The sequence below is a fragment of the Convolutriloba macropyga genome, chromosome 9 (assembly GCF_964194025.1).
Source record: "Convolutriloba macropyga chromosome 9, txConMacr16.3, whole genome shotgun sequence".
In the NCBI taxonomy this organism is placed as follows: Eukaryota; Metazoa; Xenacoelomorpha; order Acoela; family Convolutidae; genus Convolutriloba; species Convolutriloba macropyga.
This window is the reverse complement of record NC_134476.1, coordinates 23,138,313-23,157,624: the sequence shown is the minus strand read 5'-3', so window position 1 is coordinate 23,157,624 and position 19,312 is coordinate 23,138,313. Positions and strand designations below refer to the sequence as shown.

Sequence of the window (19,312 nt, the reverse complement as noted above, 5' to 3'; positions counted from 1 at the left end):
GGTGATCGAAAAAGTTAAGCCTCATCGAGCGCGGATACTTTTTTGGAAATCGGTAAAACTTGTCCAAAATGGTTCGCTGTGCCAGATTTTTTTATTTTATCCCAAACTATGGCTCAAGTGGAGCATGCCCACAAAAAATGAGCCAAATCGGACTAAAATTGACGATTTGGTGACCAAAACAAAGTTCGGTGATCGAAAAAGTTAAGCCTCATCGAGCGCGGATACTTTTTTGGAAATCGGTAAAACTTGTCCAAAATGGTTCGCTGTGCCAGATTTTTTTATTTTATCCCAAACTATGGCTCAAGTGGAGCATGCCCACAAAAAATGAGCCAAATGGGACAAAAATTGACGATTTGGTGACCAAAACAAAGTTCGGTGATCGAAAAAGTTAAGCCTCATCGAGCGCGGATACTTTTTTGGAAATCGGTAAAAACTTGTCCAAAATGGTTCGCTGTGCCAGATTTTTTTATTTTATCTCAAATTATGGCTCAAGTGGAGCATGCCCACAAAAAATGAGCCAAATCGGACTAAAATTGACGATTTGGTGACCAAAACAAAGTTCGGTGATCGAAAAAGTTAAGCCTCATCGAGCGCGGATACTTTTTTGGAAATCGGTAAAAACTTGTCCAAAATGGTTCGCTGTGCCAGATTTTTTTATTTTATCCCAAATTATGGCTCAAGTGGAGCTTGCCCACAAAAAATGAGCCAAATCGGACTAAAATTGACGATTTGGTGACCAAAACAAAGTTCGGTGATCGAAAAAGTTAAGCCTCATCGAGCGCGGATACTTTTTTGGAAATCGGTTAAAACTTGTCCAAAATGGTTCGCGGTGCCAGATTTTTTTATTTTATCCCAAACTATGGCTCAAGTGGAGCATGCCCACAAAAAATGAGCCAAATCGGACTAAAATTGACGATTTGGTGACCAAAACAAAGTTCGTTGATCGAAAAAGTTAAGCCTCATCGAGCGCGGATACTTTTTTGGAAATCGGTAAAAACTTGTCCAAAAATGGTTCGCTGTGCCAGATTTTTTTATTTTATCCCAAACTATGGCTCAAGTGGAGCATGCCCACAAAAAATGAGCCAAATTGGACTAAAATTGACGATTTGGTGACCAAAACAAAGTTCGGTGATCGAAAAAGTTAAGCCTCATCGAGCGCGGATACTTTTTTGGAAATCGGTAAAAACTTGTCCAAAATGGTTCGCTGAGCCAGAGCTTTTTATTTTATCCCAAACTATGGCTCAAGTGGAGCATGCCCACAAAAAATGAGCCAAATCGGACTAAAATTGACGATTTGGTGACCAAAACAATGTTCGGTGATCGAAAAAGTTAAGCCTCATCGAGCGCGGATACTTTTTTGGAAATTGGTAAAAACTTGTCCAAAATGGTTCGCTGTGCCAGATTTTTTTATTTTATCCCAAACTATGGCTCAAGTGGAGCATGCCCACAAAAAATGAGCCAAATCGGACTAAAATTGACGATTTGGTGACCAAAACAAAGTTCGGTGATCGAAAAAGTTAATGCCTCATCGAGCGCGGATACTTTTTTGGAAATCGGTAAAAACTTGTCCAAAATGGTTCGCGGTGCCAGATTTTTTTATTTTATCCCAAACTATGGCTCAAGTGGAGCATGCCCACAAAAAAATGAGCCAAATCGGACTAAAATTGACGATTTGGTGACCAAAACAACGTTCTGTGATCGAAAAAGTTAAGACTCATCGAGCGCGGATACTTTTTTGGAAATCGGTAAAAACTTGTCCAAAATGGTTCGCTGTGCCAGATTTTTTTATTTTATCCCAAACTATGGCTCAAGTGGAGCATGCCCACAAAAAATGAGCCAAATCGGACTAAAATTGACGATTTGGTGACCAAAACAAAGTTCGGTGATCGAAAAAGTTAAGCCTCATCGAGCGCGGATACTTTTTTGGAAATTGGTAAAAACTTGTCCAAAATGGTTCGCTGTGCCAGATTTTTTTATTTTATCCCAAACTATGGCTCAAGTGGAGCATGCCCACAAAAAATGAGCCAAATCGGACTAAAATTGACGATTTGGTGACCAAAACAAAGTTCGGTGATCGAAAAAGTTAAGCCTCATCGAGCGCGGATACTTTTTTGGAAATCGGTAAAAACTTGTCCAAAATGGTTCGCTGTGCCAGATTTTTTTACAATGTTCGGTGATCGAAAAAGTTAAGCCTCATCGAGCGCGGATATTTTTTTTGGAAATCGGTAAAAACTTGTCCAAAATGGTTCGCTGTGCCAGATTTTTTTATTTTATTCCAAACTATGGCTCAAGTGGAGCATGCCCACAAAAAATGAGCCAAATCGGACTAAAATTGACGATTTGGTGACCAAAACAATGTTCGGTGATCGAAAAAGTTAAGCCTCATCGAGCGCGGATACTTTTTTGGAAATCGGTAAAAACTTGTCCAAAATGGTTCGCTGTGCCAAATTTTTTTATTTTATCTCAAACTATGGCTCAAGTGGAGCATGCCAACAAAAAATGAGCCAAATCGGACTAAAATTGACGATTTGGTGAAAAAACAAAGTTCGGTGATCGAAAAAGTTAAGCCTCATCGAGCGCGGATACTTTTTTGGAAATCGGTGAAAACTTGTCCAAAATGGTTCGCTGTGCCAGATTTTTTTATTTTATTCCAAACTATGGCTCAAGTGGAGCATGCCCACAAAAAATGAGCCAAATCGAACTAAAATTGACGATTTGGTGACCAAAACAAAGTTCGGTGATCGAAAAAGTTAAGCCTCATCGAGCGCGGATACTTTTTTGGAAATCGGTAAAAACTTGTCCAAAATGGTTCGCTGTGCCAGATTTTTTTTTATTTAATTCCAAACTATGGCTCAAGTGGAGCATGCCCACAAAAAATGAGCCAAATCGGACTAAAATTGACGATTTGGTGACCAAAACAAAGTTCGGTGATCGAAAAAGTTAAGCCTCATCGAGCGCGGATACTTTTTTGGAAATCGGTAAAAACTTGTCCAAAATGGTTCGCTGTGCCAGATTTTTTTATTTTATCCCAAACTATGGCTCAAGTGGAGCATGCCCACAAAAAATGAGCCAAATCGGACTAAAATTGACGATCTGGTGACCAATACAAAGTTCGGTGATCGAAAAAGATAAGCCTCATCGAGCGCGGATACTTTTTGTAAATGACAATTTCAGCAGTAACCATTGCTCCAAACACACCCCATATACTTGTAAAGGCCATTATAATAGTTCCCCTGCTTGCGTATTATGTATATTTGATATTTGGAACTGTCTCGGAAACATCAATACTAATTGTATAATTTCCCTTTATTAAACTAACTTTTAAGTTAGTGCAAATCGCTCAGTTCCATCCTTTAGGCTGCACTCCGCTAACGCAGAGTGCATTCAAATAAAACTTATCAAATAAAGTTAATACTTACCTATTTAATAAGTTTATCACAACAATTAGGCTAAAAGCAATTCGCCACTGATTTTCCCAATTACCGGCCTAAACCCACTGAAGTCATACTTCCGGTTCAATGTCCGGTTATACAGGTTCCTCGTACCCAATTCATCTGTGCTTTGTTTTGCGGCCGTTCCACTGTATTGTGGATGGTTGGAAGCAAAAAGTTTGCGCGTTTGTCATAATACACTGTATGGCTACGAATTGCATAAATTATAACACAACCGTGGCTAAAATTGCATGTATTAAGTGACTGTTTTGCAAACCGCAAGGCGGCGAGTTAAAGTGATCCTGTACATGAATATGAGACTACAATACAATACTGTTGTATATAAATTCGCTCCCGCTTACGCAAATGCCTACGACCATACCATGTTGAATGCACCGGTTCTCGTCCGATCACCGAAGTTAAGCAACATTGGGCCTGGTTAGTACTTGGATGGGTGACCGATTGGGAACACCAGGTGTTGTAGGCTTTTTCTTTTGAGTATTCAAACCTCATAGAATACTTTTATTCGATATTTACACATTTTAGAGCCTCAAAAAGCCTCGGTGATCGAAAAAGTTAAGCCTCATCGAGCGCGGATACTTTTTTGGAAATCGGTAAAAACTTGTCCCAAATGGTTCGCAGTGCCAGATTTTTTTATTTTATCCCAAAATATGGCTCAAGTGGAGCATGCCCACAAAAAATGAGCCAAATCGGACTAAAATTGACGATTTGGTGACCAAAACAATGTTCGGTGATCGAAAAAGTTAAGCCACATCGAGCGCGGATACTTTTTTGGAATTCGGTAAAAACTTGTCCAAAATGGTTCGCTGTGCCAGATTTTTTTATTTTATCCTAAACTATGGCTCAAGTGGAGCCTGCCTACCAAAAATGAGCCAAATCCGACTAAAATTGACGATTTGGTGACCAATACAAAGTTCGGTGATCGAAAAAGTTAAGCCTCATCGAGCGCGGATACTTTTTGTAAATGACAATTTCAGCAGTAACCAATGCTCCAAACACACCCCATATACTTGTAAAGGCCATTATATTAGTTCCCCTGCTTGCGTATTATGTATATTTGATATTTGGAACTGTCTCGGAAACATCAATACTAATTGTATAATTTCCCTTTATTAAACTAACTTTCCATTCTTTAGGCTGCACTCCGCTAACGCAGAGTGCATTCAAATAAAACTTATCAAATAAAGTTAATACTTACCTATTTAATAAGTTTATCACAACAATTAGGCTAAAAGCAATTCGCCACTGATTTTCCCAATTACCGGCCTAAACCCACTGAAGTCATACTTCCGGTTCAATGTCCGGTTATACAGGTTCCTCGTACCCAATTCATCTGTGCTTTGTTTTGCGGCCGTTCCACTGTATTGTGGATGGTTGGAAGCAAAAAGTTTGCGCGTTTGTCATAATACACTGTATGGCTACGAATTGCATAAATTATAACACAACCGTGGCTAAAATTGCATGTATTAAGTGACCGTTTTCAAACCGCAAGGCGGCGAGTTAAAGCGATCCTGTACATGAATATGAGACTACAATACAATACTGTTGTATATAAATTCGCTCCCGCTTACGCAAATGCCTACGACCATACCATGTTGAATGCACCGGTTCTCGTCCGATCACCGAAGTTAAGCAACATTGGGCCTGGTTAGTACTTGGATGGGTGACCGCTTGGGAACACCAGGTGTTGTAGGCTTTTTCTTTTGAGTATTCAAACCCCATAGAATACTTTTATTCGATATTTACACATTTTAGAGCCTCAAAAAGCCTCGGTGATCGAAAAAGTTAAGCCTCATCGAGCGCGGATACTTTTTTGGAAATCGGTAAAAACTTGTCCAAAATGGTTCGCGGTGCCAGATTTTTTTTTATCCCAAACTATGGCTCAAGTGGAGCATGCCCACAAAAAATGAGCCAAATCGGACTAAAATTGACGATTTGGTGACCAAAACAAAGTTCGGTGATCGAAAAAGTTAAGCCTCATCGAGCGCGGATACTTTTTTGGAATTCGGTAAAAACTTGTCCAAAATGGTTCGCTGTGCCAATTTTTTTTATTTTATCCTAAAATATGGCTCAAGTGGAGCCTGCCTACAAAAAATGAGCCAAATCCGACTAAAATTGACGATTTGGTGACCAATACAAAGTTCGGTGATCGAAAAAGTTAAGCCTCATCGAGCGCGGATACTTTTTGTAAATGACAATTTCAGCAGTAACCAATGCTCCAAACACACCCCATATACTTGTAAAGGCCATTATATTAGTTCCCCTGCTTGCGTATTATGTATATTTGATATTTGGAACTGTCTCGGAAACATCAATACTAATTGTATAATTTCCCTTTATTAAACTAACTTTCCATTCTTTAGGCTGCACTCCGCTAACGCAGAGTGCATTCAAATAAAACTTATCAAATGGAGTTAATACTTACCTATTTAATAAGTTTATCACAACAATTAGGCTTTTAAATAATAAATTCAGATGCTATTTTTACAGTTGGTTATTACAAAGTTACAAAGAAGGTAAGTATTGACGAAACGTTACATTTGGTATTTACAAAGAAGTTAAAAGGAAATTCACTAGGTTTCATCGTTGAACCTTTACAAATATTTACAAAAATAGGCTAAGACACACCAATTAGGCTTTACACAGCAATTAGGCCATTTATTAAAAACTTCCGAAGTAGGTATTTACAAATGCTAATAAGAGAATTGCAAGTCGCTTGAAAGAGACAACATTAGAGATTGAGTAAAAAGTTTAAATAGTTTTTAGTTTGCTCAGGAGTTTCTTGCCATGATCCGTTTAAAACACTTGCAGTAAATCGTAGAGTTTCGACTCTCATATGGACAAATATCTGACGCCAGTTCATCAATTGTAATATATTTCTTGCTGCAGTTAATTTGTCGCATTCAAAAACTATGTGTTCAAATGTTTCGAATATGTTTTCACAGAAACTGCAAAGTGGCGAGTCAGAGAAGTTTTTCAGCCATCTGACTTGTTTGTCAACGAGACAGTTGAATGCTAGTCGATACAACAAATTTTGCTGTTGAGGTAGGAGCTTGTTTACTTTCCAAATATCTGCACAAAAGCGGTTAATTCTTCCATTGAACAATGGTATTTAATGACAGCTTTGCTTAAACGATTTTCAATAAAACTGAAGGGGAAAATTTCATTGATTATGTACCAGTAGATTTCTTTTGTTTTCATGTGATTATGCAACCTGAGCGAGGATTCTCTGTTGTTTTTGATTAGAAGTAGAACATTCTCGTTCTGGACAACTTTGAGCTTTAAAGAGGTTATTAAAATGGATAGTTCTTTCGAAAAGGTGATCGAGTTCTCGTCAGATGAATTTAATTCGTCGAAAAGTTTTGCAGAAATAATTTTTGAGATAATGTGTGGAAGGGATATCCCGCCTCTAGTTGATGATTGGTATAGGACTTCACTTCTAATTTCCATTTTCTGACCAGCTTTCAAAAGATTGTTAACGAGGTTCTGCATTATTCCCAAGCTTTTCATGGTCGTGTCTGTGTGTCGAGCATAGTAAAGGAATTTTGGAAGAATGAATGTTTCAATAATATTTTTCTTGGTTTTCAGTGTTTTGGCTCGTGAAATAAAACGACTGTAGATGGCTATTTGTGTTTTCAGGAGACCAAGAAGATTCGGTTGAGATTTGTCAGCGTGGAAAACTATACCAAGGATTTTTGTTGATTGCACAGTTTTATAAAAGGGAATGTTGGTAGTAGATAGGATTTCGCTCTTTTTCACATTAATTTCTAGCTGAGTTTGGTCACAAAACTCTTTTACAGTGTCAAAGAGCGCTTCAATCGATGATTTATGAACTAGACATGTAATGTCATCAGCATAAGCAACAGTTTTTGCGTTTACGAAACCTTTGATGTGAGTTGAGTTGTCAACAGAACAAAGTAACGGCTCAATAGCAAGAATAAAAAGCATAGCTGATAGAGGACAACCTTGTCTTACTCCACGTTCGAGAACAATTGTCTGGGAGAGGTAGCCATTGATTTCAATAATTGCTTTGGTTTGCTTAAATATTGCTTTTATTGCAGATTTCGTGAAATTATCTACACCAATTCTATCGAGAAGAGCGAATATATAATCTCTATCTACTTTGTCAAAAGCTTTCGAGAAGTCTAGATTTACGATACATTTACTGTTATTCAATTGTTTGTGAGCTTTGCGTACCTTAATCAGTGCGATATTGATTTGTCGTTTGTTTAGGTAGGCATGTAGATGTTGACCAATTACGTCTTCGAGGTTTTTGATTAGCCTGTTAGCTAGAATATGCGACAGATTTTTTAAGTCAGTGTTCAGCAGGCTTATGGGTCTGAACTCGTCTACTGTTTTGGGGTTTTCGGTTTTTGGAAGGAGTTTCAATATTGCAATTTGTTGGTTGTCTGGAAGTCTATTGGTGTTCACTACATTGTTGAAAACTTTCAATATGGGAGCCTTTTCTCGTTTAAATACTTTATAAAAGTTCGAAGTAATACCGTCTGATCCTGGTGAACTATCTGCGTTTAGTTTGTCGATTGCTTTCTTCACTTCGTCTAAGGTGATTTCGTTTTCTGTTGTCATATCAGTTTCTTGCTCCTGCAGTTGATCAAGCAAGCTTTCAAAGGACGATTTCTTTTTACTTTTATACAGTTTTGAGAAATGACTTTCAAATATTTTAATGATCTCTTCTTGATTACTTGTTACACTGTCACCAACTTTCAATGATGTAATACTATTTGTGTTATTTTTAGTTTTCGACCATGTTTTGAGATCTCTGGCATTACCAATTTCACAGGATTGCATCAATTTTTTAAAGTGTTTAAAGCTCAGTCGTTGTTTGTTGTTCTCGTGCTCGTTGATTTGGGATAATGTTGCATTGTATCGATTTAAAATGGTTTGGTCTGATTTACCTTGCTGAATATTTTCTCTTAGTTCTTTTTCTTCACTTAAGCTGTCTTTCATCTTTGAGCTTATCACTCGAGATTTGTTTATCGCTAAAGCTTGGCACACATCTCGTATATGGCACATCAACTCTTCATATGTGTCCTCAATCGGACAAAGATTACCAAATTGTTTCAGTTCTTCTCTGATATAGTTTTTATTTTCTACTAAAACAGTGTCATTCATTTTCCCAAAGCTCTGACCACGTTCTTTTTCTTCAACTTTGTTGCTTAGCTCCAAAAGCATGTGATCTGAGAGGTTATTTCTATGTATTTTCATGATACTGTAATTGAGATCATTAGTAAAAAAGTAATCTATGCGCGAGAAAGATGATGTTCTCTTATCATAATGTGTGAAGTCTTGGACGTCTAGTTCGACTGCTATATCAAGAAGGAGCGCTTTCTCGATGACCGGCTTTAGTTTAGCGAATCGCTTTATTCTGTCATCTTCACTTCTCAGAGCATTTGAGGTGTTTCTTGGATCATGGCTAAATGCATTGAAATCTCCTGTTAAAACTACGAATCGTCCAGATTCAATTTTAGTGAGACTTGAGCTTAAATGTTTGAGCTTTGATGTGTAATTGTTTGGATTTAAATAAGTATTGATTAAAACAAGGTTTAAATTTGGAAACGTTATTGCTGAATGATCTCTTGATTGCAATCTTTGTTCGTTGGTATTGATTTCCTCGCTCCAAACTGTTATTAAATCACCACTACAGTTTATTGCCGGCACTAAATGGTAGCTCAATTTGTATTGTTCAAGAATTGCTTCATGTGAGCGAGGTAGAGTGAGAATTTTCGTTTCTTGAACACATAGGAAAAAAAAGGTTCCTCGAGCTAGTTGGTAACACTTTTCAATTATTGAGGAGAATTTTTTCGGGCTCTTAATGCCACAGGAACTCAAGCTGAAAATTTTATGCTCAATCATTTGCTATTGTTATTCGACTCGTTTTTCTTTTTACGCCATTCAGTGTTCAGAAAGTGTCTTGGTATTTCAGTGTTCTGTTGCTTTCGTTGATGATTTTGAGTTTGTTTGTTGACTGTCCTGTATTGTTTCAAAACAACTCCTTTGAGAGGCTTAACGTTTGATGAATTTAGTCTGTTTGGAGAGTTTGATTTCATAATGTTGTTGCTTTGTTTTTCAGTTGAAATTTGGTTAGAAAAAGATTCAATTTGTTCTGTGGTTTTTGTGCTTTCTGTTGCTTTGGTACACATTTCAGGGCTTTCTTTTGATCCGCTACAAATTTCTTCAACAAACGTTTCTTGAATTTCTTCTTCGTCTATAGTTAGATTGCCAAAAGAGTCTTGATCGAGCATTTCTTGTTCCTGGGCGTTGTCAGGATTTGTTTCTTGTGTTTTCAGATGGGTGTTTTTCTGTTCTGTGCTTACATTTTGACGGTTTTGCCTTTCAACTTTATGCATTTCCTTTTGCCATAGAAAGCACCAGTCTTTATGGTGTCCAATATATTGGCGGCTTTTTTCTTCGCAAAAACTACAGCTATGGAGCGCGGGAACATGGAATTTGATTTCTAGGCCATTCCAGTCTTTAAAATCGGCAATTTTGCTCTCATAGGACCATTTTCTTAGCTTTTCTTCTTCGTTAGCATTGTGGACAGTAACACTTAAAGTTGCATATCCGTCGAAAATAAAGTCCCCATCAATATTTACTTTCATGCGATTGATTGTCGGGTTGTGCTCTATTCCCTCTGGGAGTTCGATCAATTTCAGAGTTTCGGTATCCGAACAAACGTAAGGAAGATTTACAAATTTAATGTTGTATCTTCTGGGGTAAAAATTTCTTTCTTTGTTCAGGATATGCTTGCCCATTGGAAATACAGTTTTGCCCAGCAAATTGATGCCTCGCGATCTTATCGAGTGATATTGCGTTCTAACAGTTGGAGGGGAAGTAACGGTCAGTGTGTGCAGAGTTTTTTCTCTTATCTGCGCGAATGTTCTGCTAATGGTTATTTGAGATCGTACTTCTTGTGGGAACTCTTTCAGAATCGATTTAGCACACTGAATGTAAGCATCGTTCAAAGATCCTGTGTTTGCAAGCATCGATTTAGTAAAAGGAGGGATAATTTGCATGATTTGAAAGTCATCAGAGGCTGTTACTTTTGAAAGGCCGTTTTGGATCGCAGTGGAATACATGTTTCGATTTTCGCTCGCGGTTGGGGCTATTATTGAAGGGAAAGTGTTCTCCCCCATTGGGGAAAACAGCTTAAAAACTCGTAAACGATTGAAAGGGAGATCTCTAACTTAAACAACTTAAAAAGCTAGAGCTGATGAGGCGTGTATTTAAAAGAACCTTTAAAGAGCGAAGGCTAAGAGCAAAAAGGTAAGAGAAAAAGGTAAGAGAAAAGTCAGGATTTTAAAACTTAAGCAACTTTTAGTGAAAAATCTCTTTTTAAAAAAGACTCACTCCCAAAGGACGTTCCTACACAAAGTGGAGTACTTGCTTGTGGCTTTCCTATCACACTTTGAGGTACTGATCCGAAAGTGACATTAATAGCGGTTTAATCATCATGGACAACAATTAGGCTAAAAGCAATTCGCCACTGATTTTCCCAATTACCGGCCTAAACCCACTGAAGTCATACTTCCGGTTCAATGTCCGGTTATACAGGTTCCTCGCACTCAATTCATCTGTGCTTTGTTTTGCGACCGTTCCACTGTATTGTGGATGGTTGGAAGCAAAAAGTTTGCGCGGTTGTCATAATACACTGTATGGCTACGAATTGCATAAATTATAACACAACCGTGGCTAAAATTGCATGTATTAAGTGACTATTTTGCAAACCGCAAGGCGGCGAGTTAAAGTGATCCTGTATATGAATATGAGACTATAATACAATACTGTTGTATATAAATTCGCTCCCGCTTACGCAAATGCCTACGACCATACCATGTTGAATGCACCGGTTCTCGTCCGATCACCGAAGTTAAGCAACCTTGGGCCTGGTTAGTACTTGGATGGGTGACCGCTTGGGAACACCAGGTGTTGTAGGCTTTTTCTTTTGAGTATTCAAACCTCATAGAATACTTTTATTCGATATTTACACATTTTAGAGCCTCAAAAAGCCTCGGCGATAGAAAAAGTTAAGCCTCATCGAGCCCGGACACTTTTTTGGAAATCGGTAAAAACTTGTCCAAAATGGTTCGTTGTGCCAGATTTTTTTATTTTATCCCAAATTATGGCTCAAGTGGAGCATGCCCACAAAAAATGAGCCAAATCGGACTAAAAATGACGATTTGGTGACCAAAACAAAGTTCGGTGATCGAAAAAGTTAAGCCTCATCGAGCGCGGATACTTTTTTGGAAATCGGTAAAAACTTGTCCAAAATGGTTCGCTGTGTCAGATTTTTTTATTTTATCCCAAACTATGGCTCAAGTGGAGCATGCGCACAAAAATGAGCCAAACCGGACTAAAATTGACGATTTGGTGACCAAAACAAAGTTCGGTGATCGAAAAAGTTAAGCCTCATCGAGCGCGGATACTTTTTTGGAAATCGGTAAAAACTTGTCCAAAATGGTTCGCTGTGCCAGATTTTTTTATTTTATCCCAAACTATGGCTCAAGTGGAGCATGCTCACAAAAATGAGCCAAACCGGACTAAAATTGACGATTTGGTGACCAATACAAAGTTCGGTGATCGAAAAAGTTAAGCCTCATCGAGCGCGGATACTTTTTTGGAAATCGGTAAAAACTTGTCCAAAATGGTTCGCGGTGCCAGATTTTTTTATTTTATCCCAAACGATGGCTCAAGTGGAGCATGCCCACAAAAAATGAGCCAAATCGGACTAAAATTGACGATTTGGTGACCAAAACAAAGTTCGGTGATCGAAAAAGTTAAGCTTCATCGAGCGCGGATACTTTTTTGGAAATCGGTAAAAACTTGTCCAAAATGGTTCGCTGTGCCAGATTTTTTTATTTTATCCCAAACTATGGCTCAAGTGGAGCATGCTCACAAAAATGAGCCAAACCGGACTAAAATTGACGATTTGGTGACCAAAACAAATTCGGTGATCGAAAAAGTTAAGCCTCATCGAGCGCTGATACTTTTTTAGAAATCGGTAAAAACTTGTCCAAAATGGTTCGCGATGCCAGATTTTTTTATCTAATCCCAAACTATGGCTCAAGTGGAGTATGCCCACAAAAAATGAGCCAAATCGGACTAAAATTGACGATTTGGTGACCAATACAAAGTTCGGTGATCGAAAAAGTTAAGCCTCATCGAGCGCGGATACTTTTTGTAAATGACAATTTCAGCAGTAACCATTGCTCCAAACACACCTCATATACTTGTAAAGGCCATTCTAATAGTTCCCCTGCTTGCGTATACTGTATATTTGATATTTGGAACTGTCTCGGAAACATCAATACTAATTGTATAACTTCCCTTTATTAAACTAAATTTTAAGTTAATGCAAATCGCTCAGGTCCATTCTTTAGGCTGCACTCCGCTAACGCAGAGTGCATTCAAATAAAACTTATCAAATAGAGTTAATACTTACCTATTTAATAAGTTTATCACAACAATTAGGCTAAAAGCAATTCGCCACTGATTTTCCCAATTACCGGCCTAAACCCACTGAAGTCATACTTCCGGTTCAATGTCCGGTTATACAGGTTCCTCATACCCAATTCATCTGTGCTTTGTTTTGCGGCCGTTCCACTGTATTGTGGATGGTTGGAAGCAAAAAGTTTGCGCGTTTGTCATAATACACTGCATGGCTACGAATTGCATAAATTATAACACAACCGTGGCTAAAATTGCATGTATTAAGTGACTATTTTGCAAACCGCAAGGCGGCGAGTTAAAGTGATCCTGTATATGAACATAAGACTACAATACAATACTGCTGTATATAAATTCGCTCCCGCTTACGCAAATGCCTTCGACCATACCATGTTGAATGCACCGGTTCTCATCCGATCACCGAAGTTAAGCAACATTGGGCCTGGTTAGTACTTGGATGGGTGACCGCTTGGGAACACCAGGTGTTGTAGGCTTTTTCTTTTGAGTATTCAAACCTCATAGAATACTTTTATTCGATATTTACACATTTTAGAGCCTCAAAAAGCCTCGGTGATCGAAAAAGTTAAGGCTCATCGAGCGCGGATACTTTTTTGGAAATCGGTAAAAACTTGTCCAAAATGGTTCGCGGTGCCAGATTTTTTTATTTTATCCCAAACTATGGCTCAAGTGGAGCATGCCCACAAAAAATGAGCCAAATCGGACTAAAATTGACGATTTGGTGACCAATACAAAGTTCGGTGATCGAAAAAGTTAAGCCTCATCGAGCGCGGATACTTTTTTGGAAATTGGTAAAAAAACTTGTCCAAAATGGTTCGCTGTGCCAGATTTTTTTATTTCATCCCAAAATATGGCTCAATTGGAGCATGCCCACAAAAACTGAGCCAAATCCGACTAAAATTGACGATTTGGTGACCAAAACAAAGTTCAGTGATCGAAAAAGTTAAGCCTCATCGAGCGCGGATACTTTTTTGGAAATCGGTAAAAACTTGTCCTAAATGGTTCGCGGTGCCAGATTTTTTTTTATCCCAAACTATGGCTCAAGTGGAGCATGCCCACAAAAAATGAGCCAAATCGGACTAAAATTGACGATTTGGTGACCAAAACAAAGTTCGGTGATCGAAAAAAATAAGACTCATCGAGCGCGGATACTTTTTTGAAAATCGGTAAAAATTTGTCCAAAATGGTTCGCGGTGCCAGATTTTTTTATTCTATCCCAAATTACGGCTCAAGTGGAGCATGCCCACAAAAAATGAGCCAAATCGGACTAAAATTGACGATTTGGTGACCAAAACAAAGTTCGGTGATCGAAAAAGTTAAGCCTCATCGAGCGCGGATACTTTTTTGAAAATCGCTAAAAACTTGGCCAAAATGGTTCGCTGTGCCACATTTTTTTGTTTTATCCCAAACTATGGCTCAAGTGGAGCATGCCCACAAAAAATGAGCCAAATCGGACTAAAATTGACGATTTGGTGACCAAAACAATGTTCGGTGATCGAAAAAGTTAAGCCTCATCGAGCGCGGATACTTTTTGTAAATGACAATTTCAGCAGTAACCATTGCTCCAAACACACCCCATATACTTGTAAAGGCCATTCTAATAGTTCCCCTGCTTGCGTATACTGTATATTTGATATTTGGAACTGTCTCGGAAACATCAATACTAATTGTATAATTTCCCTTATTAAACTAACTTTTAAGTTAGTGCAAATCGCTCAGGTCCATTCTTTAGGCTGCACTCCGCTAACGCAGAGTGCATTCAAATAAAACTTATCAAATAGAGTTAATACTTACCTATTTAATAAGTTTATCACAACAATTAGGCTAAAAGCAATTCGGCACTGATTTTCCCAATTACCGGCCTAAACCCACTGAAGTCATACTTCCGGTTCAATGTCCGGTTATACAGGTTCCTCGTACCCAATTCACCTGTGCTTTGTTTTGCGGCCGTTCCACTGTATTGTGGATGGTTGGAAGCAAAAAGTTTGCGCGTTTGTCATAATACACTGTATGGCTACGAATTGCATAAATTATAATACAACCGTGGCTAAAATTGCATGTATTAAGTGACTATTTTACAAACCGCAAGGCGGCGAGATAAAGTGATCCTGCATATGAATATAAGACTACAATACACTACTGTTGTATATAAATTCGCTCCCGCTTACGCAAATGCCTACGACCATACCATGTTGAATGCACCGGTTCTCATCCGATCACCGAAGTTAAGCAACATTGGGCCTGGTTAGTACTCGGATGGGTGACCGCTTGGGAACACCAGGTGTTGTAGACTTTTTCTTTTGAGTATTCAAACCTCATAGAGTACTTTAATTTGATATTTACACGTTTTAGAGCCTCAAAAAGCCTCGGTGATCGAAAAAGTTAAGCATCATCGAGCGCGGATACTTTTTTGGAAATCGGTAAAAACTTGTCCAAAATGGTTCACGGTGCCAAATTTTTTATTTTATCCCAAATTATGGCTCAAGTGGAGCATGCCCACAAAAAATGAGCCAAATCGGACTAAAATTGACGATTTGGTGACCAATACAAAGTTCGGTGATCGAAAAAGTTAAGCCTCATCGAGCGCGGATACTTTTTTGGAAATTGGTGGAAAAACTTGTCCAAAATGGTTCGCTGTGCCAGATTTTTTTATTTTATCCCAAACTATGGCTCAAGTGGAGCATGCCCACAAAAAATGAGCCAAATCGGACTAAAATTGACGATTTGGTGACCAAAACAAAGTTCGGTGATCGAAAAAGTTAAGCCTCATCGAGCGCGGATACTTTTTTGAAAATCGGTAAAAAATTTGTACAAAATGGTTCGCGGTGCCAGATTTTTTTATTCTATCCCAAATTATGGCTCAAGTGGAGCATGCCCACAAAAAATGAGCCAAATCGGACTAAAATTGACGATTTGGTGACCAATACAAAGTTCGGTGATCGAAAAAGTTAAGCCTCATCGAGCGCGGATACTTTTTTGGAAATTGGTGGAAAAACTTGTCCAAAATGGTTCGCTGTGCCAGATTTTTTTATTTTATCCCAAACTATGGCTCAAGTGGAGCATGCCCACAAAAAATGAGCCAAATCGGACTAAAATTGACGATTTGGTGACCAAAACAAAGTTCGGTGATCGAAAAAGTTAAGCCTCATCGAGCGCGGATACTTTTTTGAAAATCGGTAAAAAATTTGTACAAAATGGTTCGCGGTGCCAGATTTTTTTATTCTATCCCAAATTATGGCTCAAGTGGAGCATGCCCACTAAAAATGAGCCAAATCGGACTAAAATTGACGATTTGGTGACCAAAACAAAGTTCGGTGATCGAAAAAGTTAAGCCTCATCGAGCGCGGATACTTTTTTGGAAATCGGTAAAAACTTGTCCAAAGTGGTTCGCGGTGCCAGATTTTTTTATTTTATCCCAAACTATGGCTCAAGTGGAGAATGCCCAAAAAAATGAGCCAAATCGGACTAAAATTGACGATTTGGTGACCAATACAAAGTTCGGTGATCGAAAAAGTTAAGCCTCATCGAGCGCGGATACTTTCTGTAAATGACAATTTCAGCAGTAACCATTGCTCCAAACACACCCCATATACTTGTAAAGGCCATTCTAATAGTTCCCCTGCTTGCGTATACTGTATATTTGATATTTGGAACTGTCTCGGAAACATCAATACTAATTGTATAATTTCCCTTTATTAAACTAACTTTTAAGTTAGTGCAAATCGCTCAGGTCCATTCTTTAAGCTGCACTCCGCTAACGCAGAGTGCATTCAAATAAAACTTATCAAATAGAGTTAATACTTACCTATTTAATAAGTTTATCACAACAATTAGGCTAAAAGCAATTCGCCACTGATTTTCCCAATTACCGGCCTAAACCCACTGAAGTCATACTTCCGGTTCAATGTCCGGTTATACAGGTTCCTCGTACCCAATTCATCTGTGCTTTGTTTTGCGGCCGTTCCACTGTATTGTGGATGGTTGGAAGCAAAAAGTTTGCGCGTTTGTCATAATACACTGTATGGCTACGAATTGCATAAATTATAACACAACCGTGGCTAAAATTGCATGTATTAAGTGACTATTTTACAAACCGCAAGGCGGCGAGATAAAGTGATCCTGCATATGAATATAAGACTACAATACACTACTGTTGTATATAAATTCGCTCCCGCTTACGCAAATGCCTACGACCATACCATGTTGAATGCACCGGTTCTCGTCCGATCACCGAAGTTAAGCAACATTGGGCCTGGTTAGTACTTGGATGGGTGACCGCTTGGGAACACCAGGTGTTGTAGGCTTTTTCTTTTGAGTATTCAAACCTCATAGAATACTTTTATTCGATATTTACACATTTTAGAGCCTCAAAAAGCCTCGGTGATCGAAAAAGTTAAGGCTCATCGAGCGCGGATACTTTTTTGGAAATCGGTAAAAACTTGTCCAAAATGGTTCGCTGTGCCAGATTTTTTTATTTTATCCCAAACTATGGCTCAAGTGGAGCATGCCCACAAAAAATGAGCCAAATCGGACTAAAATTGACGATTTGGTGACCAAAACAAAGTTCGGTGATCGAAAAAGTTAAGCCTCATCGAGCGCGGATACTTTTTTGAAAATCGGTAAAAAATTTGTACAAAATGGTTCGCGGTGCCAGATTTTTTTATTCTATCCCAAATTATGGCTCAAGTGGAGCATGCTCACAAAAAATGAGCCAAATCGGACTAAAATTGACGATTTGGTGACCAATACAAAGTTCGGTGATCGAAAAAGTTAAGCCTCATCGAGCGCGGATACTTTTTTGGAAATTGGTGGAAAAACTTGTCCAAAATGGTTCGCTGTGCCAGATTTTTTTATTTTATCCCAAATTATGGCTCAAGTGGAGCATGCCCACTAAAAATGAGCCAAATCGGACTAAAATTGACGATTTGGTGACCAAAACAAAGTTCGGTGATCGAAAAAGTTAAGCCTCATCGAGCGCGGATACTTTTTTGGAAATCGGTAAAAACTTGTCCAAAGTGGTTCGCGGTGCCAGATTTTTTTATTTTATCCCAAACTATGGCTCAAGTGGAGAATGCCCAAAAAAATGAGCCAAATCGGACTAAAATTGACGATTTGGTGACCAATACAAAGTTCGGTGATCGAAAAAGTTAAGCCTCATCGAGCGCGGATACTTTCTGTAAATGACAATTTCAGCAGTAACCATTGCTCCAAACACACCCCATATACTTGTAAAGGCCATTCTAATAGTTCCCCTGCTTGCGTATACTGTATATTTGATATTTGGAACTGTCTCGGAAACATCAATACTAATTGTATAATTTCCCTTTATTAAACTAACTTTTAAGTTAGTGCAAACCGCTCAGGTCCATTCTTTAAGCTGCACTCCGCTAACGCAGAGTGCATTCAAATAAAACTTATCAAATAGAGTTAATACTTACCTATTTAATAAGTTTATCACAACAATTAGGCTAAAAGCAATTCGCCACTGATTTTCCCAATTACCGGCCTAAACCCACTGAAGTCATACTTCCGGTTCAATGTCCGGTTATACAGGTTCCTCGTACCCAATTCATCTGTGCTTTGTTTTGCGGCCGTTCCACTGTATTGTGGATGGTTGGAAGCAAAAAGTTTGCGCGTTTGTCATAATACACTGTATGGCTACGAATTGCATAAATTATAACACAACCGTGGCTAAAATTGCATGTATTAAGTGACTATTTTACAAACCGCAAGGCGGCGAGATAAAGTGATCCTGCATATGAATATAAGACTACAATACACTACTGTTGTATATAAATTCGCTCCCGCTTACGCAAATGCCTACGACCATACCATGTTGAATGCACCGGTTCTCATCCGATCACCGAAGTTAAGCAACATTGGGCCTGGTTAGTACTCGGATGGGTGACCGCTTGGGAACACCAGGTGTTGTAGACTTTTTCTTTTGAGTATTCAAACCTCATAGAGTACTTTAATTTGATATTTACACGTTTTAGAGCCTCAAAAAGCCTCGGTGATCGAAAAAGTTAAGCATCATCGAGCGCGGATACTTTTTTGGAAATCGGTAAAAACTTGTCCAAAATGGTTCACGGTGCCAAATTTTTTTATTTTATCCCAAACTATGGCTCAAGTGGAGCATGCCCACAAAAAATGAGCCAAATCGGACTAAAATTGACGATTTGGTGACCAATACAAAGTTCGGTGATCGAAAAAGTTAAGCCTCATCGAGCGCGGAGACTTTTTTGGAAATCGGTAGAAAAACTTGTCCAAAATGGTTCGCTGTGCCAGATTTTTTTATTTTATCCCAAACTATGGCTCAAGTGGAGCATGCCCAAAAAAAATGAGCCAAATCGGACTAAAATTGACGATTTGGTGAC

The 19,312-nt window shown here is 38.6% G+C and overlaps 1 protein-coding gene and 7 non-coding genes across 9 annotated transcripts in view; all 8 read left to right on the top strand.

Moving 5' to 3' along the window:
* LOC142345669 (uncharacterized) overlaps window positions 1–19,312 on the top strand; it is a 710,383-nt gene that overhangs the window by 110,923 nt on the left and 580,148 nt on the right. The window lies entirely within an intron of this gene.
* LOC142346969 (5S ribosomal RNA) lies at window positions 3,800–3,918 on the top strand. Its single transcript, XR_012760001.1, has one exon. It is a non-coding gene; the product is annotated as a 5S ribosomal RNA (ribosomal RNA).
* On the top strand, window positions 5,030–5,148 carry LOC142346967 (5S ribosomal RNA). The gene has a single exon (XR_012759999.1). It is a non-coding gene; the product is annotated as a 5S ribosomal RNA (ribosomal RNA).
* Window positions 11,290–11,408, top strand: LOC142347051 (5S ribosomal RNA). Its single transcript, XR_012760077.1, has one exon. It is a non-coding gene; the product is annotated as a 5S ribosomal RNA (ribosomal RNA).
* Window positions 13,293–13,411, top strand: LOC142346944 (5S ribosomal RNA). Its single transcript, XR_012759977.1, has one exon. It is a non-coding gene; the product is annotated as a 5S ribosomal RNA (ribosomal RNA).
* On the top strand, window positions 15,110–15,228 carry LOC142347002 (5S ribosomal RNA). Its single transcript, XR_012760031.1, has one exon. It is a non-coding gene; the product is annotated as a 5S ribosomal RNA (ribosomal RNA).
* LOC142346849 (5S ribosomal RNA) lies at window positions 17,121–17,239 on the top strand. The gene has a single exon (XR_012759888.1). It is a non-coding gene; the product is annotated as a 5S ribosomal RNA (ribosomal RNA).
* Window positions 18,754–18,872, top strand: LOC142347001 (5S ribosomal RNA). Its single transcript, XR_012760030.1, has one exon. It is a non-coding gene; the product is annotated as a 5S ribosomal RNA (ribosomal RNA).